The sequence below is a fragment of the Ovis canadensis genome, chromosome X, assembly GCF_042477335.2.
Source record: "Ovis canadensis isolate MfBH-ARS-UI-01 breed Bighorn chromosome X, ARS-UI_OviCan_v2, whole genome shotgun sequence".
Taxonomy (NCBI): Eukaryota; Metazoa; Chordata; class Mammalia; order Artiodactyla; family Bovidae; genus Ovis; species Ovis canadensis.
This window is the reverse complement of record NC_091727.1, coordinates 87071159-87098973: the sequence shown is the minus strand read 5'-3', so window position 1 is coordinate 87098973 and position 27815 is coordinate 87071159. Positions and strand designations below refer to the sequence as shown.

The 27815-nt window shown below is 44.8% G+C and overlaps 1 long non-coding RNA gene across 1 annotated transcript; it reads left to right on the top strand.

The window, feature by feature from the left end:
* Nucleotides 1-549: 549 nt before the first annotated feature.
* Nucleotides 550-25857, top strand: LOC138930409 (uncharacterized). The gene is made up of 4 exons (XR_011446182.1): nt 550-583; nt 10787-10888; nt 21719-21910; nt 25642-25857. It is a non-coding gene; the product is annotated as an uncharacterized lncRNA (long non-coding RNA).
* The last annotated feature ends 1958 nt before the right edge of the window (nt 25858-27815 follow it).

Sequence of the window (27815 nt, the reverse complement as noted above, 5' to 3'; positions counted from 1 at the left end):
TGCAGTTCCTTGAGAGGACACGGGTGTCCACTTCGCTGCCACTTCTCGGGTGCTGCCTGCCCAGGGGATGGGGTACCTCCCAGGGGATGGGGCACCGCCCAGGGGGACCTCAGGAGTTTATGTGAGCTTCTGGTGCTGCCCCGCTCACATTCACATCACAGGCCTTTTTATCGCATCTGACCCGGGAGCAGGAGATGCTGGTTTGCGTGTCTCCATCTCTCCTGAACTCTGGGGACTATGTGCTCTTCACTGTCCTCCATCTGAACAGGTTGGCCATGACTCGGGCCCCAGGCCCCCCAGCACTGGAGGGGGCTTCTGGACACCAGGCTTCTGGACACCAGCAGCCCACTGAATGGGTCCAGCTGTTTTGTTTCTGATATCAAGGAGCAGGGAGGGCTGTCTGGAGGAACATTGCCATCCCATACCCATGGTGGGAAGACTTCAGTGATTGGACTCCTGTGCTCTGGGCGAGAGCCCCATCTGGCTACCGTTTGAGTACTTGCGTGCACACCATGGAGACTTGGCTAAGCACAGAGAGGGTGTGAGCATCAGGAGCAGAGAATGCCCATGAGGCGCCACCAGGGTGAGAAGGTCCTCCAGTTCATCAGTGGGACATGTATCCCCTCCTCTTTTTCTGTGCCTTTCTTTTACTCGCTGAAATTTACACAGGGTTTCCCTTTGGCCTTACCATCTTTCACTCATATCACATGTTCGCCCAGGTCTCACTAAGCCCCGCACGTGGCTCTGGGGGCTACTGCATTCCAGGCTCTCCCAGCTCAAGACCCACTGATGATTCCTCGGGACTGGCCTTGTGTCCCTTGCCCCTTGACCCCCTCTGCTCAGAAAGCCCAGCCCAGGGGGTCCTCCCAAAGTGACTGCAGAGTCAGAGTTAACTGGGTCTGTCACATCAGTGTCAAGTTGACCCTGTGTCTGGCAACATCCATGCCTCTGAAGGTCCCACCTCCCTAGATGGGGTCACTGACCAAGAGCCTGAGGTCCCTTTGGGAAGAGCTGGGGTCTTTCCCTTGTTTGTGTGCTATGGTGCTGCAGCGTCTTTCCCCCAGGGGCCCACCTTATCCCTGTTTCTCGGTTCCAGATCTGAGAATTGGCTTGGGGGCCGAACCTGGACGAGGGATCTTGACCTGTTTACTGGGGTGGCTGCCCTTGGCCTCAGCGTCATTTTGGAGCATACCTTAATCCGTTGCCCATCCATTGAGCCCCCAGGAGGCCGTGTTGTACTGACCACCTGCCCCGCTCTGTGGGTACGGTCTTCTGGGCGGCGGCAGTCCTCATCATGGCCCCTGGTTCCTGACCACTCAGTGCAACCCTGCAAGCTCTGCTGCAATCCCTGGGCAGTGGGGACAGGGAGTGGGGGTGTCGTCCATCTCCTCCATCATGAGGCCTGGCGAGCCTGGCCTGTGTTGTGTGGTGACTTCGCTCTGCTTGGTGGCCGGGCAGTATGTGACCACCTCTTCCCATGGTTCCTGGGCTCTCCTGCTGGTAGTGCTGTGGGTCCTGCCACAACTCGGGACGGGGAGCTCCTCTGCCTCCTGGGATGGAGGGCACCTGTGAGGGAGGGCTCCAGTCCCATTTGCTCCCTTGGGGGTGGGGGTGGGAGGGCACCAGCTCTTTATTGGGTGGGGGGATGGGCTGCTGCTGCAGGCTCCGAAGTTCAGAGACGTCTGTGTAGTCCTGGTCTTCAAGGGCCTGCCTCCCGGTCTCCCTGGCCTTCATGTCAGGGATGCAGGTTTTCCCAAGAGGACCTCCGATGCCAGCAGGTCAGGCCTGCCTTAGTGGAATGTTCCGTGTCTTTGTGGTTCAGCCAATCCTGTAGAATCCTGGGCTGATGTTTGTCCACTGCCTGGAGCTTTGTCAGATACCAGGGAGACCCTGGCTCCCCTGCCCCTGGTTCTCACTGTTCTTCACCCTGAGCTGCTCAGCCCCCTGTGGACAGCACTGCAAAGAGGTCACTTCCCTCTATTTCCCCCTTGTCCCACACTCCTGGATCTTCTCACTTGCCAGGGAATTCGTCTCCCCCTGCCAGCCCAGTGAAAGTTCTAGCAGCTGGGCTGTGGCCTTGAGCCCAGGGCTGAGTGCACCTGACTACCCCCAGGAGGGGATCTCATAACCAGTGGGGCAGGGGATGTCAACCCCGTACCAAGGCCCCATCTTGCCACCTCTCCTCAGACCACTCCAGGGCCAGCCTCCTCGGCATGAGTCCTTCGTGAGGCTATTCCCGGGGGTGGGGTGGAGGGGAGTTGGTGCTGGAGGCTGGCTGGGGACTCACCACTAAGGGGACAGGGAGCAGGCAGGGTGGGCAGGGCATCCCTGCACCTGCGATGTTGACCTGACAGTTCCTGCCAGCCCGTCAGGAGATGCAGAGCACAGACAGGCATTGGAGGTGTCCACGGTGGGCCCCGGTGGTCGAGCCGTCACAGTGCCTGAGGCTCGTGATCGCTACTGACCAAGCGGGAGAACTAAAACCAGGAATTGGTGCCTGAGCGGTGGCTGTGTGTACACACAGGATTCCAAGTGCCTTTGGCTGGGTGGCACCACGCTCTGCCCTGCTCTCAGCCTGGTGGGAGGGGCTCTTGGCGTCTTTCGCATGAGACAACTGCTGGGTTGGGCAGGAGAGCTGCTTCCAGTGTGCTGGCCACCTGGCCATCAGCTGGCCCCGGTGTAAGCACAGCCTGATGGGAGAGGGCAGGTCTGAGTGCCAGACCTCACGAGGCAAAGCACATTCAAGCCCAAGGACACCCGTCCTGCAACAGGCTCCTCCACCGTGCAGGGCGTCAGGTCTCCACTCACCCCTGTATCACTCAGGGCTCGGGGGTAGAGAGGCTGGAGCACATCTTCCAGGAAGATCTGTAAAGTTCAGAGCCTGAAACAAAGCAGAGGTTGGGGAGCATGAAGCGTGGGGAACCAAACACTGACTCACATCAAGGGCTTTTTAGATGGGAGTGTCATCTGGGCTGGGTCTCATAGTGAAGAGGGTCTCCTTGGCTGGGAAATGGGGGAAGGGCCCTCAGAAGGGTCAGACCCATGGAGGGAACTGAGCCCAGGTGTGTAGCTGGATCGAGGTCATGGGAAAGGGCCTGGGATACTAGCCTGGGTCCCACTCAGGGGCGACTCTAAGTCATCTGGTCTTTGCCCTGCATACAGTTGATCAATGCCCTCACTTGCAGTTTTAAAGGCAAGCCATTGCCTCTCTACCAGAGAAGAATTCATTGATTCAGTGATTTGGTTAGACAGTGATTGGACAAAGCTTTGTGTGCCTCCCATACACAGGGTCAGGCAGCAGATAGACAAGAGGGGCGCACAGATGAGTCAGGCGACCAGCATGGCTCTTTCCAGGATGAGTGGCTCTGGCAGCTGGTGCCTGTTCTCGCTGAACTGGGCATGGGCACCTTCTTCCACAGGCTGACTTCTCCTGGCTTGTGATGAGGTCTCCAATTCTTGTTCTTGCATCCAGAATGAGGTTTAGAGATATGACATTAGGTCTTTATGTTCTGAGAGTTATTGTCGGGAGATGGTTAGATACCATCACCAACTCTAAATTGCCTCTCTGCCCATGAAGAATTCATTGATTCAGTTATTTGGTTAGACAGTGATTGGACAAAGCTTTGTGTGCCTCCCATACACAGGGTCAGACAGCAGATAGACCAGAGGGGTGCACAGGTGAATGTGTGAATTTGAGCAAACTGGGAGATGGTGGAGGACAGGGAAGCCTGGCATGCTGCATTCCATGGGGTCACAAAGAGTAGGACATGACTTAGCGACTGAACACACACAGAGGTGAGGGCGTTGGGCCCAGATTCTCCTGGCCCCCAGCAGTAGGTTGATTTGCCTCCTGTGGCACCCAGTGTCCCCCAGGCTGAGCAGAGTGGCTGCTGCTGATGCATTGTGCAGAGAAGGAAGACGTGGTGCAGCTTTGCCCAGACCAGCTCCCCAGTGGCCTGAGCTGTGGCAGCTTCAAGCGCCAGGAGTTTAGCAGTGTGGGCCCCTCGCTTACTGCCTTAGAAGGAGTAGTGCAGGCAGTGAAGACAAGATGATATGGGGAGGGTGGCCTTGCCCTGTTTTATTGCCCACCTAGAGTCCCCAGATGACACTTGGAGGAGGCTTTAGGAAAGGGGCCAGCTTTGTATCTGAAATGAAACTGGAGTTTGACGGTAATGTGCTGCCTGCTCGTTGTGCCATCTGCTGGCCCGCTCTTCCAACTTCACTTTTTTTTTTTTTAATTGAAATATAGTTAGGACTTCCCTCATAACTCAGTTGGTAAAGAATCAGCCTGCAATGCAAGAAACCCCAGTTTGATTCCTGGATGGGAAAGATCCCCTGGAGAAGGGAAAGGCTACCCACTCCTCTGTTCTGGCCTGGAGAATTCCATGAACTGTATACTGTAGAGTTCATGGCGTCACAAAGAGTCGGACACCACTGAGTGACTCTCCCTCACTTTCACATAGTTGGTTAACAATGTTGTGTCCATCGTTTCTGGTGTACATCAAGGTGATTCACTACATAAACACTTCCAGATTCTTTTCCATTATAAGTTATGGTAGATATTGAGTATAGTTCCCTGTTCTATACAGTAGGACCTTAATTATGTATTTTATACATTGTTGTTCAGTCACTCAGTCATGTTCGACTTTGTGACCCCATGGGCTGCAGCACACCAGGCTTCCCTGTCCTTGACTCTCTCCCAGAGTTTGCTCAAACTCATGTCTGTTGAGTCAGTGATGCCATCCAATCATCTCACCCTCTAGCAGTCTCTTCTCCTTCTGTCTTCAGTCTTTCCCAGCATCAGGGTCTTTTCCAGTAAGCTGGCTCTTCATATCAGGTGGCCAAAATATTGGAGTTTCAGCTTTAGCATCAGTCCTTCCAATGGATATTCAGGGTTGATTTCTTTAGAACTGACTGACTTGGTCTCCTTGCTGTCCAAGGGACTCTCAAGACTCTTCTCCAGCACCACAGTACTACTATTTTATACGTAGTAGTGTGTATCTGTTAATCCCAAACTCCTAACTTATCCCTTCCCCTGCTTTTCCCCTCTGGTAACCAAAAGTTTATTCTCTGAGTCTGTGTCTGCTTTGCAAATAATTTCATTTGTATCATCTTTTTAGATTCCACATATAATTAATATCATAGGACATTTATCTTTCTCTTTCTGACATACTCCACTTAGTATGATAATCTCTAGGTCCACCCATGTTTCTGCAAATGGTATTACTTCATTATTTTTCATGGCTGGGTAGTATTCCTCTGTGTGTGTGTGTGTGTGTGTGTGTCTGTGTCTGTGTGTGTGTCTGTGTGCGTGTGTGTGTGTACCACATTTTCTTTATCTTGTTTAGCTGGTGATGGACATTTACATTGCTTCCATATCTTGGCTATTATAAATAGTCCTGCAATGAACATTGGGATGCATGTATCTTCTCAAACAGAAGTTTGAGAAAATTTTTGTCTCTCAAAAGTTTTTGTATTTTCCTGGTATATATCCAGGAGTGGGATTGCTGGATCATATGGTAGTTCTGTTTGTAATTGTTTAAGGAACCTCCATACTGTTCTTCATGTTGACTGTACCAATTTACTTTTCAACCAACAGTGTACAAGGGTTGCCTTTTCTCTACACCCTCCCCAGCATTTATTCTTGGTAGGTTTTTTAATTATGGCCATTCTGTCCAGTGTAATGTGATACTTCCTTGGAGTTTTGATTTGCATTTGTCTGATAATTAAGAATGTTGAGCCTCTTTTCATGTGCCTTTTGGCCATCTGTGTCTTCTTTGAAGAAATGTCGATTCAGGTGTTCTGACCACTTTTTGATTGGATTGTCTTTTTTTTTTTTTTTTTTGCAGCTTCAGTTTTAATTAAAGATGGTTAGCAATAAGAGCTTCCATGGCAGAAAGCTCAATGCAGTGCTTGGAGGGTGTGAAAATAAAAATGAGGCGCTAAACCTAATATGTAATACATTGTGAAGTATTTCATTTCCTTTTCCTCCTTTGACCATTTCTGCCTTCTTAATCCTTCTAACTTTCCCAAGGCATGGAGATGTCAGATACATAGCAATGGATTCTTAACTCTCATTACCACAAAGATATAGCAACTGAATTTGCATGTTCCGTGCCTTGAGCCTATAGCAGGAGCCCAGGCATTGGCACAGAAGCCCATTGTTTGTATCCCACAGGTCCGTGAGGGTGGATGGCTCCTTTTTTGAGTGGATGTGTGTCCATGTAGCTCATAGGCTGGGCCAATGCATAGGGCACACAGAGGGGCTGCCTATTTGTGCTCATGATGTGAATGACATAATCCAGAACCTGGGCTTTCGGGTCCAGGGACCTGGGTTTGGACATCAGCTCTTCTCCTGCTGTGTAGCCTTGGCACTTGCTATCTCTGGGTGTATCTATCCTCTGTTGAAAACCAGGTAGCACAAGATGATGCTCATGTCACAGGGCTTTTCCAGGACACAACCATGAATGTCATGTTGTCTCCCACTGGGGCTCAGGGTCTGTCTTTGCTTCTACTTCTGCAGTTGGGAGGTTATTCCAGCAACACTGCCTATAAAGATTTTTTTTTAAATTCCCAGACTTTGTAAATTTAAGAATCCTCTAACAGTGTTCAAGGGACTATAATGTGACTTTGGTGAAATTCCCTTATGCTATTTGGAAGTTGTCAGTTGTGCATGTAGAAAACGAGATGATTGGTCCAGAACAGTGATTCTCCAACCTTTGTGTCCATGGGATATCTAACTGGGGGGTGGTGTGGGTTTCAGCCTCCCATACAGATCAGAGGCAGGCTGCTCAGCTAAAGCGAGGCCTCCTCCCCATCCGCCTTCTTCCTAATCTCTTCCCGGCCCACTCCTCATAGAGGCCCCCAAAATGTGCCAGAGAACACGGTTTGAAAACTAGATCTCAGATTTCGGTGTGAATTCAGATCCCTCAGTGATCTTGTCAAATGTGGCTTCTGATTCAGATGTTCTGAGGTGGACCTGAGATTCTGTGCTTCTGACCAGATCCCAGTTGATGCCTAAGTGTCTGGTATGTGGATAGCATTTTGAAAAGCAAGGGTCTGATCACATACTGCCTTTGACCTTTCACATCCTTTGATTCAGAGTTTTTACTGTTATCCTGATTGTGTCATAAAATATAAATCTGTGTTGAATGAATGTTTCTATTAAGGGCAACATCCTCAAGTATACAGATCTGGAAACTGACCTGAGATATGAAGGAGACAGAAACTATTTGTTTCTCAACTGCGAGTGTCTGAAACATCTGTACAATATTTTCTGAAGAACACAATTTGGGTTAAGAGGCTGTTCAACTTTGTCAAGAAGAGTTCCACTTTGGTTTGGTTGTAGTCTGGATCATAGCAAAAGTGTTAGTCAATGAGTTGTGTCCGACTCTATGCAACCCCATGGACTGTAATCCACCAGGCTTCTCTGACCATGTAATTTCCCAGGCAAGAATACTAGAGTGGATGGCCATTCCTTTCTCCAGGGAATCTTTCCAACCCAGGGATTGAACCTGGGTCTTCTGCATTGCAGGCAGATTCTTTACCATCTGAGCCACAATGTAAGGTAACGGACACTTTTCTAAGGGAATTTCTGATGGAAACAAGTGACCTGCTTTCAGACCCTGGCTGAGGCCTGTCTCCACACTCTAGGTCTAAGTGAAGGTTCAGAATTGTGGACAGCTGTTGGTGTGTCTGGCATCCATGTGCTTTTTTGATAATCTTAATGACATGGCATCTAGAAAGACACCTTCATGTAAGTGGCCTCCACCCTTTCTGTCCATTGCTGAGTTGAGTGCTCCAGGTTCAGAGTTGGTAGAGTGTTGTCTTCTGCACTCTGTTGGGACTCCTCTGGTGTGTGTCCAGAAGACTGGCTGCTTTGACAGACCATAGGGCTTTGCTTGTCAGTCTTTGTCTGTTTCAATTCAGTAACATCATGGCTAAAGTGGACCCACTTTAGCAAGGAGACAAAAGCCCAGTCGCTAGAGTAGCCAGTGTGTTGAAATGTCAGGTATCCTTTGTGGAATATGGCAGGAGAACAGTGTGCTCGGTGGCATTGCCCGAGCCCTTCATTCAGAAGGATGACCACTTTCCCATGGGGGTGGAGGTGGCATGTGCACTATCTGAGGAAGCGAGGTGAGACTGAACACCAGGGAGGCTGGATCCAAAAACAGAGGTGTTCCTTTGGTGGTCAGTCAGTGAAGAGAACAGTCTAGGGGACGTGTGTTCCCAGGACTTGTCAATGGGCTTCTTTAGCATCAGGCACCTGGGAAGCCCAGGCGGAGTGTGCCCAACCGCCCCCTCCTCAAGACGCTGACAGTCTGGAGACACTGGCCCATCAATAGCTCTGTCAACGGCCACCAGTCACCTTTTTCCTTCATTAATCCCCTCCCTCTCTGGTGTGTGAGCACCTCCTTGGTGCCTGGCCTAGGGACTACAAAGGTGGAGAAGAGGGGGAAATTGCTGACAAGCCCCAGACAGGCGGACAGAAAGGCGCAGCTCCTAGAATCTGGAATCTCTGAGGAAGGATGCCAGGGATAGTTGCCAGGAGCCATAGAGCTCAGTGTGTCTGGGGTACTGATCCAGTGTGCATTGCCTTCCCGTCACATCCCCAGAGCGTTTGGGTCACCTCAGGTACATGTGGATGGCTTGTGCCTGAGCCTTCCTTGCACACCTTTGATGAAGCGTAAGAGTCTTTTTTGCCAGCCACCTCTCTCCCACTCAGTTCCCCCTGGCATAAAATCAGCAGTTAGGAGTAGAGGAGTCTCAGATAGAATCCTTAAGAAGAAGTTTCTGGAAGATTACCCTGTCTGTCCAGTGCTTCCTGAGTGCTCTTAACCTGGGGTCTGTCCTGACATGACACAGGCAGTTTACTAATCCTTCTCCAGCCCCTCCCACTCAGGTCCCCTGGTAGCATAACCAGGAATCCTAAACCGCAGCTTTCCCCGAGGCAACCCCTGACTCCCACAGCTTGGTGTTTGAGTGCCTGCAGCTTTTGGCCTCATCTTGCCTGTCTGTCAAATGAGGTCAGTGAAAACAGTTCTGGGCCCAGGATCAGCTGTCGCCCTCCATGCTTCTCAGGGCTCTGACCCCCACCACAGGTCTTCCTCCCTTCCTCGCAGGAGCACTTCCCCCTGTCTCCCCGATGGTCATGGACTCGCCTCCACTCCCGCAGCCCGACTCCCAGTGTGCCCAGTAAATCCCTCCCTCCTCACTTCCTGTGTCCTCCTGAAGCCTCTGAGGCTGACTTCAGGACTGTTCCTTCCTCCCCACAACTTCCAGAACCCTCTCTATAGTACTTGTTTTGTGAAAGGATACCTTGGGCGGTTTCTGTGTGTATGAGTTTATGTGTGTGTGTGTATGTGCATGCAACCTTCCAGAACGCTCTCTATAGTACTCCTTTTGTGCAAGGTTACCCTGGGCGGTTTCTGCTTCTGTTTCTGTGTATGCGCGTGTGCACATGTGCATGCATGCACTGTTACCCCAGCTAGACTGCAATCCCTCTGAGGATAAAGACCCCGCCCAGTTTACCTTGGTACTGTCCCCAGAGATGCTTCTGCCAGAGGAGACACTGACTAGGTGCTGACTGTTGGCTTCAAGTCACTTCAGTTTAGTTCAGTTCAGTTGCTCAGTTGTATCCGACTCTTTGTGACCCCATGAACCGCAGCACGACAGGCCTCCCTGTCCATCACCAACTCCCAGAGTCCACCCAAACCCATGTCCATCGAGTCGGTGATACCATCCAACCATCTCATCCTCTGTCATCCCCTTCTCCTCCTGCCCTCAATCTTTCCCAGCATCAGGGTCTTTTCAAATGAGTCAGCTTTTCACATCAGGTGGCCAAAGTATTAGAGTTTCAGCTTCAACATCAGTCATTTCAATGAACACCCAGGACTGATCTCCTTTAGGATGGACTGGTTGGATCTCCTTGCAGTCCAAGGGACTCTCAAGAGTCTTCTCCAACACCACAGTTCAAAAGCATCAATTCTTCTGCATTCAGCTTTCTTTATATTTGAGTCACTTGGCACTCATCAACTCTGCTGTACCACTCTGGACTCAGTAGGTGATGAGATAGGCCCTGCCCAGGCATCAGTGTGTGCAAGGTGGGTAAGCAAGGCAAGTATGTCAGTAATCTCATTGGACTCAGGACCACTCTCTGTAGAAACATCTGAAGTGCTAGAATGCCTCTCCCTGCAAGAAGAGGGAGGTGGGCTCTGAGTGGCACACTACAGAGTGGGTGGGGTGTGGATGATAGTGAGATAGGATTCCACCCCCAAGGGGCCAGCCCTGGCCCCTGCACTAGTGACCGGCCCTGTCCCCAAAGAGGGTGTGGTGTGGAACATGGGACCTAGAAGGTCCTTTCAAGCTCGGTACATATTGGATGCTATGACTGTACCATCAGGGAATTCAGTGTTGACAGACTCAGAGGGTTGTCTTTGTCTTTGTCTTTTTGGTTTCTGCATTACTTGACTCGATGCTGTGCTGGCCCAGCATGGTTCTTCTCTGATGCTGGTTCAAGAAGCCCGCCTCCCCTGAACTGCTTCCTCCTGCTACCACTCAGTGTCTACCCAACATCATGCCAGGCTTCTCACCTCAGCCATGGAGGAAAGACAGCTGTGTAGTTTGGGTCCTTGTATGATGTCCCAGCTCAAGCCATCTTTCCATTCTTTAGGTCACATGCTAGTCACTCACTCCCAGGAACTTTTTATTTTTTTTATTTTTTGAGCCCTCAGTAAATGTAGATGTCTTTTTAATTTTTATTTATTTATTTTGGCCTTGCTCTCAGGCATGTGGAATCTTAGTTCCCTGGCCAGGGATCAAACCCATTTCCCTGCAGTGGAAGCAAGGAGTCTTAACCACTGGACCACCAAGGAAGTCCCACTCCCAGGTACTTTTGCATTCTGGTTATCTGGAATTCGTCCTGATTGCCTTATCCTTGCTTCTGGTTAGATACCCTCCTCCCTTCTACCTTGTTATCTTAGTCATAAGCCTTTTCTCAGTGTTTGGTTTCCCTTCTGTAACTCTCTGGACCAGACAGAAATGAACAGGAAAGCTAATGAAGTTTAAGATTAAGCTTCAGAGTCATTGGCAGTTCCAGGCCTGGAAGGGGCCCTAGCATTATGGTATATGCCAGCGTCTGGTCTGTAAAATCAACGAACGGTGGTTTAGCCACAGTTGGCTCAGGGCATCTCTGTGTCCATTCTGCTGCCTCCATCCCTCTTGCTCTTGTATTGGGTGGCTATACAGTGACCATGGGCACATTGGGAATCTGTCTAAGGGGAGATTAAATCAGGAGAAAGTAGTTTGGATTTGGAGAAACATATTTTAGGGGCTCCCAACCACTTCTGTACACATTCAAGTTATTCCTAGCTGTCCTGTATTGAAAGAGCTTCCAGGAATACTCAAACTCACCATGCCTGTATGCAGTATCAGGACAAGAGGTCTGAGGCTGGAGGGAACATTGTGATGTTACTGTGCTTCACAGCACTAGGCACCAGAAGTATGCTGACGGTGAGGGAGCCTCACAGGTCACACTACATGGAGCTAGAAGCTAGTCTATGGGAAAGTCTTTCGGTCATGAATCAGATATGTAAAGCCAATGAACACACGGTCTGTCCTGTCAGGAGGATACTCCGTGTGCAGTGTATGCAATTATAAACACAAGATATATTTATATTCCCATTTGGATGGGGCTTGGGCATTTGGATGGGGCTTGGGGGAAAAGATATTCTTCAGAATCCCTGACATTGTGGGCACAGACATGAAACAAGACCCCAAACATTGAGGGGTGTGTGTGCAGATGAATTAATGTAGCAGGCCTGAGACTGCTGTTCATAGAAAGGGCTGCTTATAAGAGTGACCTTCTGCTGGCATCTAGCATCGTGGCTCTCAGAATGTCCCCAGTTAACAGAAAACTATGCTTGGACCATTTATACAGAGGGCTTTATGCCAAACTCCATTTTCCTTCTGGGAGTCCGGGATTCTGGTGCACAGTAGGCAGATGGTGTCTATGTGACCAGCCCTGAAGAAAAGCTGTGGGCTCTGGATCTGGGCTGCCCTGGGCAGAAACACTGCACACCTGTCAGTGCATTTTCCTTGCTGAGGGAAGGGTATCCTCTCTGTAGCCCCCCAAGGGAGGGAGAGAGCATAAGGAAGTCTGCACATGGATTCTTCCAGGCTCTGCCTGTCTTTCTCCCTGTGATCCACCTTTGCGTCCTTATTGCATTGCTGTACTTACATCTTAGCTGTGAGTGCAACTGTATGCTGAGTCCTCTGAGTCTCCAAAGTCACTGCAGATGGTGATTACAACCATGAAATTAAAAGACGCTTACTCCTTAGAAGGAAAGTTATGACCAACCTAGACAGCATATTAAAAAGCAGAGATGTTACTTTGTCAACAACGGTCCATCTAGTCAAGGCTATGGTTTTTCCAGTAGTCATGTATGGATGTGAGAGTTGGATCATAAAGAAAGCTGAGTGCCAAAGAATTGATGCTTTTGAACTGTGGTGTTGGAGAAGACTCTTGAGAGTCCCTTGGACTGCAAGGAGATACAACCAGTCCATCCTAAAGGAGATCAGTCGTGGGTGTTCATTGGAAGGACTGATGTAGAAGCTGAAACTCCAATACTTTGGCCACCTGATGTGAAAAGCTGACTCATTTGAAAAGCCCCTGATGTTGGGAAAGATTGAAGGCAGAAGGAGAAGGGGATGACAGAGGATGAGATGGTTGGATGGCATCACCGACTCAATGGACATGAGTTTGGGTAAACTCCTGGAGTTGGTGATGGACAGTGAGGCCTGGTGTGCTGCAGTTCATGGGGTTGCAAACAGTTGGACATCACTGAGCAACTGAACTGAACTGAACTGAACTGAGTCTCCAACTATAACAGAAAAGTGGTACTATTACAGAGGTGTGTCGGGCATTTATGCTTTTATTTATTATGTCATTTTTCTTTAATTTTGAGATATGTCTAGCATTTGTCGACTTTTTTCAAATGTTTGCTCTATTACATTCCTTCTCTCATTTTAAATATTCACTTTTGTTCCTAATTTTGTATTGGTAATTTTGTATTCTTATCCTTAAATAGGGCCTCAAGTATTATAAAGCTTTGGGTCCCACACAACCTGGATCTGCCTCTGTCATGGATCCAAAACTTGCTATCTCTTGTTGATTTTTGTATTGTCACTTTGTATTTCACAGGTGGAGACGTTGAAACCCAAAGGTGAAGATAAGCTTCCTTGACAAAACCAGGCTAGGATCCAGGTCTTTCAACTCCCAGTTTAATGCTCTTTTCCCTCCCTTCCTTAAAGAGTTTTGATGATCTGTCTGTAAATGCTGGTCATGACACAGGTTGGTCATGTACTGGAGGATACTGAGGAGACTAAAGCTCTAGTCCCCTTTCTTTCAGTAGATGGATAATCCTGAATGATCCCCTTCTCTTCTGGAGCACATTTTCCCCTTTTGTAAACTAAAGAGGCTGGACTGGATGCTCTTTAGAGGCCTTTTTACTCTCTGATGTTCCCAAAGATTGTCATTATAGAAACGCCAAATCACAGATCATAGTTGAAACCACTCACCTTCTTGTCCTTGGGTCTTCCCCACCTCTAAAAATGGAAATACAGTTCCTACCTCCACTGTTTGTTGTGTAGCCTTTGGCACCCTTCGTGATCAAGCAAGTAGTCAAAAGCTGCTTCCATCCTTCTATCCAATCAGGAACAAAAGTTTTCAGTATGATTCTCACTCCTCTCCCCTGGAATCAAAGAATCTTCGATCAGCAATCTTAACCTTTAAAAAAATAAATAAATAAAAAGGAAAGAAAAAGAAATATACATACTCTGCTTTTAAAACTTTTAAAATGGAAGTATACTTTGCAAGCAGGAAAAATGCACAAATATTAAGTAAACAGATTAATGGTTTTTCACAAAATTGACCCACCAATAACCAGCACGTATGTAAAGTAATAGAACATTGCTAGAATCCCTGTGATCCTTTCCAAGTCTGAGTGAACATCTCTCAGTCGTCTCCAACTCTTTGAGACCCCATTGTTCTGACTTGTAACATCTTTGATTATGTAAATGTAATCCTACATTACATACTCTTATTGCTTGTGAGATTCATGGAGGGTGTCATATGAGCAGTATTTCCCTTATTTTCATTGCCATACAGTATTCCATTTATGATTACACTGTAGTTGATTATCCATTCCACTGTCTGTGGATATTGGCATAGTGTCCAGGTTTTTGCTAATACAAATAAAGCTGCTAAGAATAGCCTGGTATTTAATTTCATTGGTAAATATATGCTTCTGTTGCATATATGTCTAGAGGTGGAATTGATGATTTGTACAATGTACATGTTTCCTTAGCAGATATTGCCAAGTAGCTTTCCATAGCGCCTGTAACAGTTTATATGACCACCAGCAGCATGAGTTCCAGTTACTGTCCATCCTTGGTAGCACATGCTGTCACTTAGGATGATGTGCAGGGGGATCTTATTTTGGTTTGTTTATCTATTTACTTACCTAGAGCACACTTCTATGCTATACAATTTCATGAGTTTGGACTGAAGCAGAAAACTATGGATCCATCACCACAATCTAGGTAGAGAAGCGTTGCCTCATCCCCCCAGATTTCTTGGTCTGCTTCTTTGTATATCACCCCTCCCCCATTCCTAAGCCTTGGTAGCCACTGGTCTGATCTCTATCCCTACACTTTTACCTTTTCCAGATTGTCAAGTAAGTAGAAACATATAGTATGTAGTCCTTTGGTTCTGGCTCCTCTCACTTAGCTAAATGTATTTGAGATGCAACCATATGGTTATATATACCAGGAGGCCACTCCTTTTTATTGCTGGGTGTAGATGTACCACATTTTCTTTATCCATTCACCAATTGAGGGACATTTGGTTTCTTTCTAGTTTTTATCTCTTATGAATAAAATTGTTACATGTATATATTTATTAGAAGTTGTTTTGTTTTTACTTTTCTTGAGTAAATATCTTTTCCTGTGCTTATTTATAATTATTGAATATATTTTTGCTCAAGGTGATGATTTTTTTAAATGTGAAACTACTCATCAGATTACTGTACCTTTTAGAACAGAAGTAAAATGCACTATGTTTTATATTTTAAGGAACTATCTGCCAAAGTGTTTTCCAAAGTAGCTGCACTAGTTTACACTAGCACCAACAATGGCACCTTAAATTTTTTTAAAGATATTTTCTGGGTATAGACTTCTGAGTTGCATAGTTTCTGATGAGAAATTTGATGTAAGTCTTATTTTTTCTTTCCATGTAAAGTGTCTTTTTTCTCTGGTTGCTTTCAAGATTTTTCTCTTATCTTTCATTTTCACTAGTTTGAATGTGATATGCCAAGGGGAGTTTTATTGGGGGCTCTTAACCTCTGTATTTGTGGTTTGTTGTCTGTCATTTAATTTGGGGGAATTCTCACCCATTATGCTGTCATAAAATAAAAAATTATAAACTTAATCTCTCATCCGTCGGTCTTCTTGGATTCCAACTACATTCATGCTAGACTGTCTTATATTATCTTGGATATTCTTCTAAATTTTCTTTGTGTTTCAGTTTGGGTGGGCTTCCCTTGTGGCTCAGCTGGTAAAGAATCTGCCTGTAGTGCAGGAGACCTGGGTTCAGTCCCTGGGTTGAGAGGATCCCCTGGATAAGGGAAAGGCTACCCACTCCAGTATTCTGGCCTAGAGAATTCCATGGATCGCAAAGAGTCGGGCATGACTGAGTGACTTTCACTTCACTTTCAGTTTGGGTAATTTTTGTTGATGGATCCTTGAGTTCACTGATTCCTTCTTTGTCTGTGCTGAGATTCGTGATGAGCCCATTGAAGGTATTCTTTATTTCGTCTACTGTGCTTTTCACTTCTAGCATTTCTGTTTTGTTCTTTCTTAGTTTGTTTTTCTACTGTAGCTGAAGAAAGTGTGTAAAACCACTAGACCATTCAGGTATGACCTAAATCAAATCCCTTATGATTATACAGTGGAAGTGAGAAATAGATTTAAGGGATTAGATATAGATATAGATAGAGTGCCTGATGAACTATGGACAGAGGTTCATGACATTGTACAGGAGACAGTGACCAAGACAAAAAATGGGCCAAAGAACTAAATAGACATTTCTCCAAAGAAGACATACGGACGGCTAACAAACACATGAAAAGATGCTCAACATCACTCATTATTAGAGAAATGCAAATCAAAACCACAATGAGGTACCACTTCACACCAGTCAGAATGGCTGCGATCCAAAAATCTGCAAGCAATAAATGCTGGAGAGGGTGTGGAGAAAAGGGAACCCTCCTACACTGTTGGTGGGAATGCAAACTAGTACAGCCACTATGGAGAACAGTGTGGAGATTCCTTAAAAAATTGCAAATAGAACTACCTTATGACCCAGCAATCCCACTGCTGGGCATACACACTGAGGAAACCAGAATTGAAAGAGACACATGTACCCCAATGTTCATCGCAGCACAGTTTATAATAGCCAGGACATGGAAACAACCTAGATGTCCATCAGCAGATGAATGGATAAGAAAGCTGTGGTACATATACACAATGGAGTATTACTCAGCCATAAAAAAGAATTCATTTGAATCAGTTCTGATGAGATGGATGAAACTGGAGCCGATTATACAGAGTGAAGTAAGCCAGAAAGAAAAACACCAATACAGTATACTAACACATATATATGGAATTTAGGAAGATGGCAATGACGACCCTGTATGCAAGACAGGGATAGAGACACAGATGTGTATAACGGACTTTTGGACTCAGAGGGAGAGGGAGAGGGGGGGATGATTTGGGAGAATGACATTCTAACATGTATACTATCATGTAAGAATTGAATCGCCAGTCTTTGTCTGACACAGGATGCAGCATGCTTGGGGCTGGTGCATGGGGATGACCCAGAGAGATGTTATGGGGAGGGAGGTGGGAGGGGGGTTCATGTTTGGGAACGCATGTAAGAATTAAAGATATTAAAATTTAAAAAATAAAAAACTAAAAAAAGAAAAAGAAAAAGAAAAGAAATGCAAAAAAAGTCTGGGGAGGCCTTACAAATAGCTATGAAAACAAGATAAGTGAAAAGCAAAGGAGAAAAGGAAAGATATAAGCATTTGAATGCAGAATTCCAAAGAATAGCAAGGAGAGATAAGAAAGCCTTCCTCAGCGATCAATGCAAAGAAAGAGAGGAAAACAACAGAATGGGAAAGACTAGAGATCTCTTCAAGAAAATTAGAGATACCAAGAGAACATTGCATGCAAAGATGGGCTCAATAAAGGACAGAAATTGTATGGACCTAACATAAGCAGAAGATATTAAAAAGATGTGGCAAGAATACACAGAAGAACTGTACAAAAAGCGTCACGACCCAGATAATCACGATGGTATGATCATTCACCTAGAGTCAGACATCTTGGAATGTGAAGTCAAGTGGGCCTTAGAAAGCATCACTACAAACAAAGCTAGTGGAGGTGATGGAATTCCAGTTGAGCTATTTCAAATCCTAAAAGATGATGCTGTGAAAGTGCCATACTCAATATGCCAGGAAATTTGGAAAACCCAGCAGTGGCCACAGGTCTGGAAAAGGGCAGTTTTCATTCCAATCCCAAAGAAAGGCAATGCCAAAGAATGCTCAAACTACCGCACAATTGCACTAATCTCACATGCTAGTAAAGTAATGCTCAAAATTCTCCAAGCCAAGCTTCAGCAATATGTGAACCGTGAACTTCCAGATGTTCAAGCTGGTTTTAGAAAAGGCAGAGGAACCAGAGATCAAATTGCCAACATCCGCTGGATCATCAAAAATCAAGAGAGTTCCAGAAAAAAAACATCTATTTCTGCTTTATTGACTATGCCAAAGCCTTTGACTGTGTGGATCACAATAAACTGTGGAAAATTCTGAAAGAGATGGGAATATCAGACCACCTGACCTGCCTCTTGACAAACCTGTATGCAGCTCAGGAAGCAACAGTTCGAACTGGACATGGAACAATGGACTGGTTCCAAATAGGAAAAAGAGTACGTCAAGGCTGTATATTGTCACCCTGCTTATTTAACTTATATGCAGAGTACATCATGAGAAACGCTGGGCTGGAAGAAGCACAAGCTGGAATCAAGATTGCCGGAAGAAATATCAATAACCTGAGATATGCAGATAACACCACCCTTACGGCAGAAAGTGAAGAACTAAGGAGCCTCTTGATGAAATTGAAAAAGTTGGCTTAAAACTCAACATTCAGAAAACTAAGATCATGGCATCCAGTCACATCACCTCATGGCAAATAGATGGGGAAACAGTGGAAACAGTGGCTGACTTTATTTTTCTGGGTTCAAAATCACTGCAGATGGTGATTGCAGCCATGAAATTAAAAGACGCTTACTCCTTGGAAGAAAAGTTATGACCAACCTAGATAGCATATTAAAAAGCAGAGACATTACTTTGCCAACAAATGTCCGTCTATTCAAGGTATGGTTTTTCCAGTGGTCATGTATGGATGTGAGAGTTGGATTGTGAAGAAAGCTGAGTGCCATAGAATTGATGCTTTTGAACTGTGGTGTTGGAGAAGGCTCTTGATAGTCTGCAAGGAGATCCAACCAGTCCATCCAAAGGAAATCAGTCCTGGGTGTTCATTGGAAGGACTGATGCTAAAGCTGAAACTCCAATACTTTGGCCACCTCATGAGAAGAGTTGACTCATTTGAAAAGACCCTCATGCTGGGAGGGATTGGGGGCAGGAGGAGAACGGGATGACAGAGGATAAGATGGCTAGATGGCATCACTGACTCGATGGACATGAGTTTGATTAAACTCTGGAAGCTGATGATGGACAGGGAGGCCTGGCGTGCTGTGATTCATGGGATCACAAAGAGTCGGACACGACTGAGCTACTGAACTGAACTGAACTGAACTGAAAACATGATGCCATTGCTTCTTAAAATCTTGCCTTCGTTTTTACTACCAGGCCTCTAGGGTTCAAATCCTGGCTCAACTACTTCTTCAGTATAGTTTGTGGGCGAGTCACTTTCCCTCTCTGCACTCCCTTCTCTGTAAAGTGGGGAACATATTTATGAAAAAAAACCTTGCCTTCTTTTTTTGAAAGATGCTTTTGCTAGATGTAAAATTCTAGTTTGGTAATCTTTTTGTTTGTTTGTTTGTTTTTGTTTTTTGGTTAATGCAGTTTCAGAGTTCAGTAAATATCTGGGAGGGAAAATCTGGCAGAATAGTGGGCTCAGTTCCCCCTCTTTCTTTCTACCCAGTGCTCTGCTGGGTTCCCTCCTCTTACCAGAGAGCCCTTAGTCCTTGTTCTTACTCATATCAACACTCACTTACCTCATGCCCAGAATCAGCAAACATTCTGAAGGAAAAATGGCTACAGAGTGTCATTGCCTCTCTCCCCAAGCCCTGATTGCCTCATCATGCTCTGGTGCCTTCAAATAGATGTTTTTAAATTTTATCTGCAATTCTTAGTTATTTTTGTTGGGAGTATTAGTGTACTACTAGCTAGCCCATCACATTTGTAATCAAAAGTCCACCTGTTCCCTAAGTATTTTCAAATGAAACTTTTACATGAACTGCAGTAATTGCTGAAGGGAGACATTTTAGGAGATTTCTTTTCACTGAGATTCATCGCTGCTTTTCAAGAAGAAACTCTCTTAAAGACAAATAAATAGATATGACTGAGATTCAGGGAAATTGTTACATGATTACATAATTTCCCCGACCTCTGTTTTTGGGTGGCAAAGGTAAGGAGTTATTTAAGTGAGTACCACACTAATTAGGTTAGAAACTAGTTGTTTACAGAGAGTACAAAGACAAATATCAATCCTAACTTCTGTAATTTGGGCTCTGAATGAGTGAGGCACTACTTCTTTCTGGTCTTTAGAAGCCTACTATAGAGCTGCTACTCAAAATCCTTTCCCCTTGGTATATTCACTCTTCTAGTAAAACATAAATAATCCTTTGTGTTCTTCTCAAGGACTCAGACATAGACACTCGCAATAAATCACAGGCGCCATGTCCTTCTTTGGAGATAGAGGGCTTTATGCTTAGGAATCTACCAGGGAAGAGGAACCCCCTCAAGAATAATTTCCTCAGCTAATTATCATGCTTTCTGCCACAGTGCCACAGACACCCTTGTGTGTATCTTGCACAGCTGTGCAGAATGTTTCAAGAGAAAATTAAATTGTGTCTTCTGCAAGGTCTCCACTCTAGAGGCTCTCCAGAAAGGGTGATAGGGCTTCAGAAAAACAAAAGACTATCTTCTGTTCCCAAGCCTTGTGTTTCCATAAAAGATGTGTTTGGATCTTAGCTCTATGATTCACCAGCCACATGACCTTGGGCCACCGACTCACCTCTGCATAAATTTCCTCATCTCTACACTCATCCTAACAACATTGGCTTCATAAGGCTGTTGTGAAGATCAACTCTAATAGTGGGAGAGAAAGTCATTTGTAAATTTTAAAACGCAGCGAATCAGAAATGGGTGTGAGCCCTATTTTTTCACCCAATTTTAGTCTCAAGTCCCAGGACTGGAAGAGATCTAATCCCACATTTCATCTAATACAGTAATCTTTTCAGCGTCCCAGACAGATGGCCTTTGAGCTTCTGCATTCAGAGTTCTTTCAGAGATGGGATAGCTTTCCCTTATGCTTGTCTGCCAGCCCATACACAGAGCCCCAGGATACCTGGAACTTCTGCTCTCCTGTTACCAACAAGGGAAGAGCAATGAAGTCTTCAGAAACCCAGAGCTCCGTTGTGCATTTAGTTCTGTCCTTCTTCTAGTCTGGGAAATGTGCAACTTCCTGTTTGGATGTCCAGTGGGCTCTGAAAATGGGCTTGGTTTAAACGAGATCCCCTTCTCTAAACACATGGAAATTCCTAAGGGAAACCAAGTGCTTGTCCACCCCTCATAGCTTCTTTGGGTCTTTGGGATGCTTCTTCCCCTGAAGGGTCAAAATCACTTGTGATTCTGGTAAGAGCTGGAAGCATCTAATCACCTAAGCTCTTGCTGTATGCGATGGGGAAGCAGGAGGGACTGTTTGGCACTATTGGATGAGCTGACTAATTTATGCTGACTTTTTTTATATGTAAAAAATATTATAAAATCTTTAAAAGTTATTTAATCTTATTGAGATTATACACATGTATTATTTATTTCACATTAGTTATTTTCATCTGAGGCTACCAAGTAATTTCTTCTTAACATTTGGCCTACATAAAATTAGCAGAAACCTCTGCTATCTGCAAAAAGGCTACAGGAAATGATCTCTAAAGTGCTTTCTTGGCTTTAAGATAGATTTACAGTCTTTGGATTCCTTCTTGTAACCCTTTTAGAATGACTTGGACTCTTTTCCAGTGTACTTGGGGCGGGCTTCTTGTACAGCCTGAAGGCAGGACAGTAGCTTGCATGATCTGTCACCTTCCTTTGGTCTGAGATTCGCTGGTGACTTGTAGGACTCTTGTAGCCACAGTTATAGTCTAATATTGGAATTCTCCACAGTCTGCTATTTGCAGAAGTTCAAACTCTTTGAGACAGTTGCAATAAAAGAATTATATCAAAAAGAATTTGCTGAATTGTGACTACAAACAAAACTAGCTTTGTGGGGACAAAATGTGCTCCTGTCAAGGGAACCTTATGTTTGTTTTCCAGCCTCTCCTCCCAGGGTTTCACTTCTAATCTCTCTGCAGAAAGAAACATTTCAACAGGGAAACAAGTTGAAACTGAGACAAGTTATTTTAAGTTCCTGAACTCCCAGCCATACCTCAGAAGGAACTCCTCTGTTCACAAGCTAAAGCTGTCCATAGTCTGCTTCCTTCCCAGAACAATTCTGTTTGGATGTTGGATGCACACTTTCCCAAGCACTGTGGGCTCCAAATTCAGTAAGTTCAGTAACATAAATGTCTTTCCACAGTTGGAAATTATTTTATACTTTTGTGTTATCAAACAATGGGATAGTGTCTCATATTTTATTAGAATGTTTACTATCATAAGGGGATTTATAGTTAAATTGTTTTATCTGGATAATATATGACTCCTTCATTCTGCAAAAACAAAGTTCTTTATATACAGTATATATCCTCATAATTTCCAGTCTGAGAGACTTGGGAGAGAGTAGGGACATCGTTAGTTCTCATTCTATAGATGGAAATAATACAGTATGGAGAGGCAAACATATTTGCCAAGACCATGATTCTCCACTCCATTTTGGGGGTGTTCTGGGGTGTATCATGGGATCTCCCAAAATTGCTCTAAAATTCTCAAAACCAAATCCATCTTAATTGGCTTTAATTTTAAAAAAAAATTCCAGCATTTTAGGTTTAGGGTCAGTGAGTTTTACAAAACAATTTTTTTTAAGTAGGACCAATGAAATATCATAGCTCAGTTGAGAAAAGAATCCCCAGTTATCCTTGATAAATCACCTTTATCCTTGATAAAAGAGACTCCAGTTCGATACTGGAAGATCCCCTGGAGAAGGGACAGGCTACCCACTCCAGTATTCTTGGGCTTCCCTTGTGGCTCAGCTGGTAAAGAATCAGCCTGCAATGCGGGAGACCTGGGTTCAATTCCTGGGTTTAGAAGATGATCCCTGGAGAAGGGAAAAAGCTACCCATTCCAGTATTCTGGCCTGGAGAATTCCATGGACTGCATAGTCCATGGGGTCACAAAGAGCCATACATGACTGAGTGACTTTCACTTTCAATGAAACATCAAAAGTAAAAAAGCTCTGGGAAGTTTGGAAGAAGTGAGTACCAGAAGAATGAAAATAATCCAGGTCAGTTATTGAGATGTATAAACTCTTGACTCTTTATTTCCGAAGGCAATGCATTATGTGATGTTGCATCTGAAGATGCTTCTCTTCCAGGCATGCTTTTCACAGCACTTGGGAATCATCCTAATGGCCTTTTATGGTGACCTGATTTTTTCCCTGTCAGAGAAGTGAGAAAATATATGTACACCTGAACAGTGAACATTTTAATTTGGCTGGAGCACAGACTCATTATGGGGTGATTATGTCAAATATGCTTGGGAAGTTAGGTTGGGACCACGTTTTGAAGGATCTTGAATATATACTGGAAAAGGTCAGTTTTCATTACAATCCCAAAGAAAGACAATGCCAAAGAATGCTCAAACTACCACACAATTGCACTCATCTCATAAGCTAGTAAAGTGATGCTTAAAATTCTCCAACCCAGGCTTCAGCAATACATGAACCATGAAATTCCAGATGTTCAAGCTGGTTTTAGAAAAAGCAGAGGAACCAGAGCTCAAATTGCCAACATCTGCTGGATCATCGAGATGTCAATAAAGCATAAATAGATGTTTTTCTGGAACTCTCTTGCTTTGCCATGAGGTGATAGGACTGGATGCCATGATCTTAGTTTTCTGAATGTTGAGCTTTAAGCCAACTTTTTCACTCTCCTCTTTCACTTTCATCAAGAGGCTCTTAAGTCTTTAGTCTTGATCTGGTCCCATTACCTCATGGCAAAGCAAGAGAGTTCCAGAAAAACATCTATTTATGCTTTATTGACTATGTCAAAGCCTTTGACTGTGTGGATCACAATAAACTGTGGAAAATTCTGAAAGAGATGGGAATACCAGACCACCTGACCTGCCTCTTGAGAAACCTGTATGCAGGTAAGGAAGCAACAGTTTGAACTGGACATGGAACAACAGACTGGTTCTAAATAGGAAAAGGAGTACGTCAAGGCTGTATATTGTCACCCTGCTTATTTAACTTATATGCAGAGTACATCATGAGAAACACTGGGCTGGAGGAAGCACAAGCTAGAATCAAGATTCCTGGGAGAAATATCAATAACCTAAGATATGCAAATGACACCACCCTTACGGCAGAAAGTGAAGAAGAACAAAAGAGCCTCTTGATGAAAGTGAAAAAGTTAGCTTAAAGCTCAACATTCAGAAAACCAAGATTATAGCATCCGGTCCCATCACCTCATGGCAAATAGATGGGGAAACAGTGGAAACAGTGGCTGCCTTTATTTTTCTGGGTTCCAAAATCACTGCAAATGGTGATTGCAGCCATGAAATTAAAAGATGCTTACTTCTTGGAAGGAAAGTTATGACCAACCTAGACAGCATATTAAAAAGCAGAGACATTACTTTGCCAACAAAGGTCCATCTAGTCAAGGCTATGGTTTTTCCAGTGGTCATGTATGGATGTGAGAGTTGGAGTATAAAGAAAGCTGAGTACCGAATAACTGATGCTTTTGAACTGTGGTGTTGGAGAACACTGTTGAGAGCCCCTTGGACTGCAGGGAGATCCAACCAGTCCATCCTAAAGGAGATCAGTCTTGGGTGTTCATTGGAAGGACTGATGTTGAAGCTGAAACTCCAGTATTTTGTCCACCTGATGCAAAGAGCTGACTCATTTGAAAAGCCCCTGATGCTGGGAAAGATTGAGGGCAGGAGGAGAAGGGGACAACAGAAGATGAGATGGTTGGATGGCATCATCGACTCGATGGACATGGGTTTGGGTGGACTCTAGGAGTTGGTGATGGACAGGGAGGCCTGGTGTGCTGCAGTTCATGGGGTCGCAAAGAGTCAGACATGACTGAGCGACTGAACTGAACTGAATATATACTGAGGTGCTCCCATGTTTTCGACAGGAAGTTTGGAAGCACTGGAAGTTTTTGAACAGCAGCTAGAGAAGAAATGGCCATTTAGAATGGCCAGAGTTAGATTCTACAACTATCAATATGGCTAGAATGTGTAGGTTTGGCCAGTTTGAAATGAAGACTGAGAGATCAATCAGCAGCTTGCAACGATCTGAATGAAAGTTGTTATGGAGGTTGTCCAACTTTACTGTGGGCTTTGTCATTGTGCTGATGTTTAAAAGCAGGTGATGGGACTTCCCTGAGGATCTAGTGATTGACTCAGCACTTTCAGTGCTGTGGCCTGGATTCAATCCCTGGTCAGAGAACTAAGATCCTATAAGCCACTTGGTACAGACTAAATAAATAATAATAATTTTTAAAAGAGGTGTTACCTCTTCAATTCCTCAGATTTTTTTGCCCTTCTGGCTAAGATTTTGCCTGGCTCAATTAAAAAAAAATGCTTTGCCTCACCTTTCAGAGGTTCAAAGACACTTGTTCAGAATGTGCTTCTCAAGCTGTGTATAGTACTTTTGGCATCATGAAATCTATGAAGTTCCATGGAACTCTACATCCAGTTTGGCCATTTCCAGTTTATTGCCTTGAAAGAGAGGGCATCAGTTCACACAAGCCAGCTCTGAGCAGTTTCCCCCATGCATGCTCTCAGATGTGCTATGTGTGAGCTTGAGCAGTAGGGCCTCAGTCCATTCTGATGTGGGGTAAATGGAGGATTTTTCTGTGATATTTGACAGCCATGATTTGACTTATATTTGAAGAAGAAAATATAAAGGCTGTGCAATTTTGACCTCAGTTTTTCTGCCCCTAGAAGTTTGTTACTAAGAACACAGTGGCTTGGGATACCCAGAAAATATTTTGATTTGTTTCATTGAAAAAATTATTGTTTGCATATCTTTTGTTATATGAACTTTTGGCCAAGGAGGTTTCTCCCTTTATATACTTCTTATGATAGACTAATTCCATCATCTCCTCACTAACAGAGACAATGCTGAAAATGGTAGAATAATCCTAAAGTTATGGGAGTGACATAGCATCCATAGAAACCTTGAGCAAGTACCATGAATCGTGCTGCAATTCATGGGGTTGCAAAGAGTCGGACACGACTGAGCAACTGAACTGAACTGAACTGAACTGATGGTTAATTTATAAGCCCATGGGATGTGTTCCTTCACTGTGAATCAAAGGAAACCTATCATGTCACAGGTAAGTTTGCGTATTGATGCCATATTGACTTTGTTGCTACCCTGTCCTTGCACAGACATCTGGTCCCCACTGCTCTAGTTTTTATGATGAGTTGTGTATTTTTATTTCAGAGATCTGTTTGAATCATTTAATTTCTATTTTGACCTACTTTTATCACTGCCCATGTCTACCCCATTCCACTAGGTGGCACACTTACCCATGAAATTACCGTAGCCATACCATCACCAGTAGAGGGCTGCATTGTGCTTTCCTATGAGGAGGAAAGACTTCTGGGATGCGATGCGGGTATCCTTGTCCTCTCTACTCACAAACTGGGCACCAAGATGCTGTTTCATACCTGCCTGCCCTTCAAAGTCTCATAAATGTTAATTGATGCTATGGCAGGCACGGGGCAAGATTTGAGCTAAGCCACAGTCCCGACCCTCCTAGAGTTTGCAGTCAACGGTGCCAGGGCCAGGACAGGGGGCAGATTGCAGAAGAGCTAGAGAAGGGGGCCATGGCAGGGAAGGAAATGCTTCTGACCTGAAGCTCTGCGTGACTAGAGGTTCTAAAGGCCTGGAGATCTGAGACTGATTTGTGTGGCTGTTGGCATAGGCTGGGGGGTTCCCTGGCAGACAATGGAATGGAGAGGCTAACGTCACTGCATTATTTCACCAGCAGTGCCCCATGGTTCAGCCCCACAGACTGTAAAGGAAAGCGATAGTCACAGATGCTTCCTCCTGACCCAGAACTGACTGGGCTCTCCCACAGTCTCAGAAACAGATCAGATGAGTCCCCACTGTTCCCAAACCAGCGAATCCAAATATCTGTAGCTCTATCATTTGGTTTTATTTATTTATTTATTTATTTATTTTTTAGTTTTTTATTTTTTAAATTTTAAAATCTTTAATTCTTACATGCGTTCCCAAACATGAACCCCCCTCCCACCTCCCTCCCCATAACATCTTTCTGGGTCATCCCCATGCACCAGCCCCAAGCATGCTGCATCCTGCGTCAGACATAGACTGGCGATTCAATTCACATGATAGTATACATGTTAGAATGTCATTCTCCCACATCATCCCACCCTCTCCCTCTCCTCTGAGTCCAAAAGTCCGTTATACACATCTGTGTCTCTTTCCCTGTCTTGCATACAGGGTCGTCATTGCCATCTTCCTAAATTCCATATATATGTGTTAGTATACTGTATTGGTGTTTTTCTTTCTGGCTTACTTCACTCTGTATAATCGGCTCCAGTTTCATCCATCTCATCAGAACTGATTCAAATGAATTCTTTTTAATGGCTGAGTAATACTCCATTGTGTATATGTACCACAGCTTTCTTATCCATTCATCTGCTGATGGACATCTAGGTTGTTTCCATGTCCTGGCTATTATAAACAGTGCTGCGATGAACATTGGGGTACATGTGTCTCTTTCAATTCTGGTTTCCTCGGTGTGTATGCCCAGAAGTGGGATTGCTGGGTCATAAGGTAGTTCTATTTGCAATTTTTTAAGGAATCTCCACACTGTTCTCCATAGTGGCTGTACTAGTTTGCATTCCCACCAACAGTGTAGGAGGGTTCCCTTTTCTCCACACCCTCTCCAGCATTTATTGCTTGCAGATTTTTGGATCGCAGCCATTCTGACTGGTGTGAAGTGGTACCTCATTGTGGTTTTGATTTGCATTTCTCTAATAATGAGTGATGTTGAGCATCTTTTCATGTGTTTGTTAGCCATCCGTATGTCTTCTTTGGAGAAATGTCTATTTAGTTCTTTGGCCCATTTTTTGATTGGGTCGTTTATTTTTCTGGAGTTGAGCTGCATAAGTTGCTTGTATATTTTTGAGATTAGTTGTTTGTCAGTTGCTTCATTTGCTATTATTTTCTCCCATTCAGAAGGCTGTCTTTTCACCTTGCTTATATTTTCCTTTGTTGTGCAGAAGCTTTTGGAAAATAAAAAAATAGCAAAT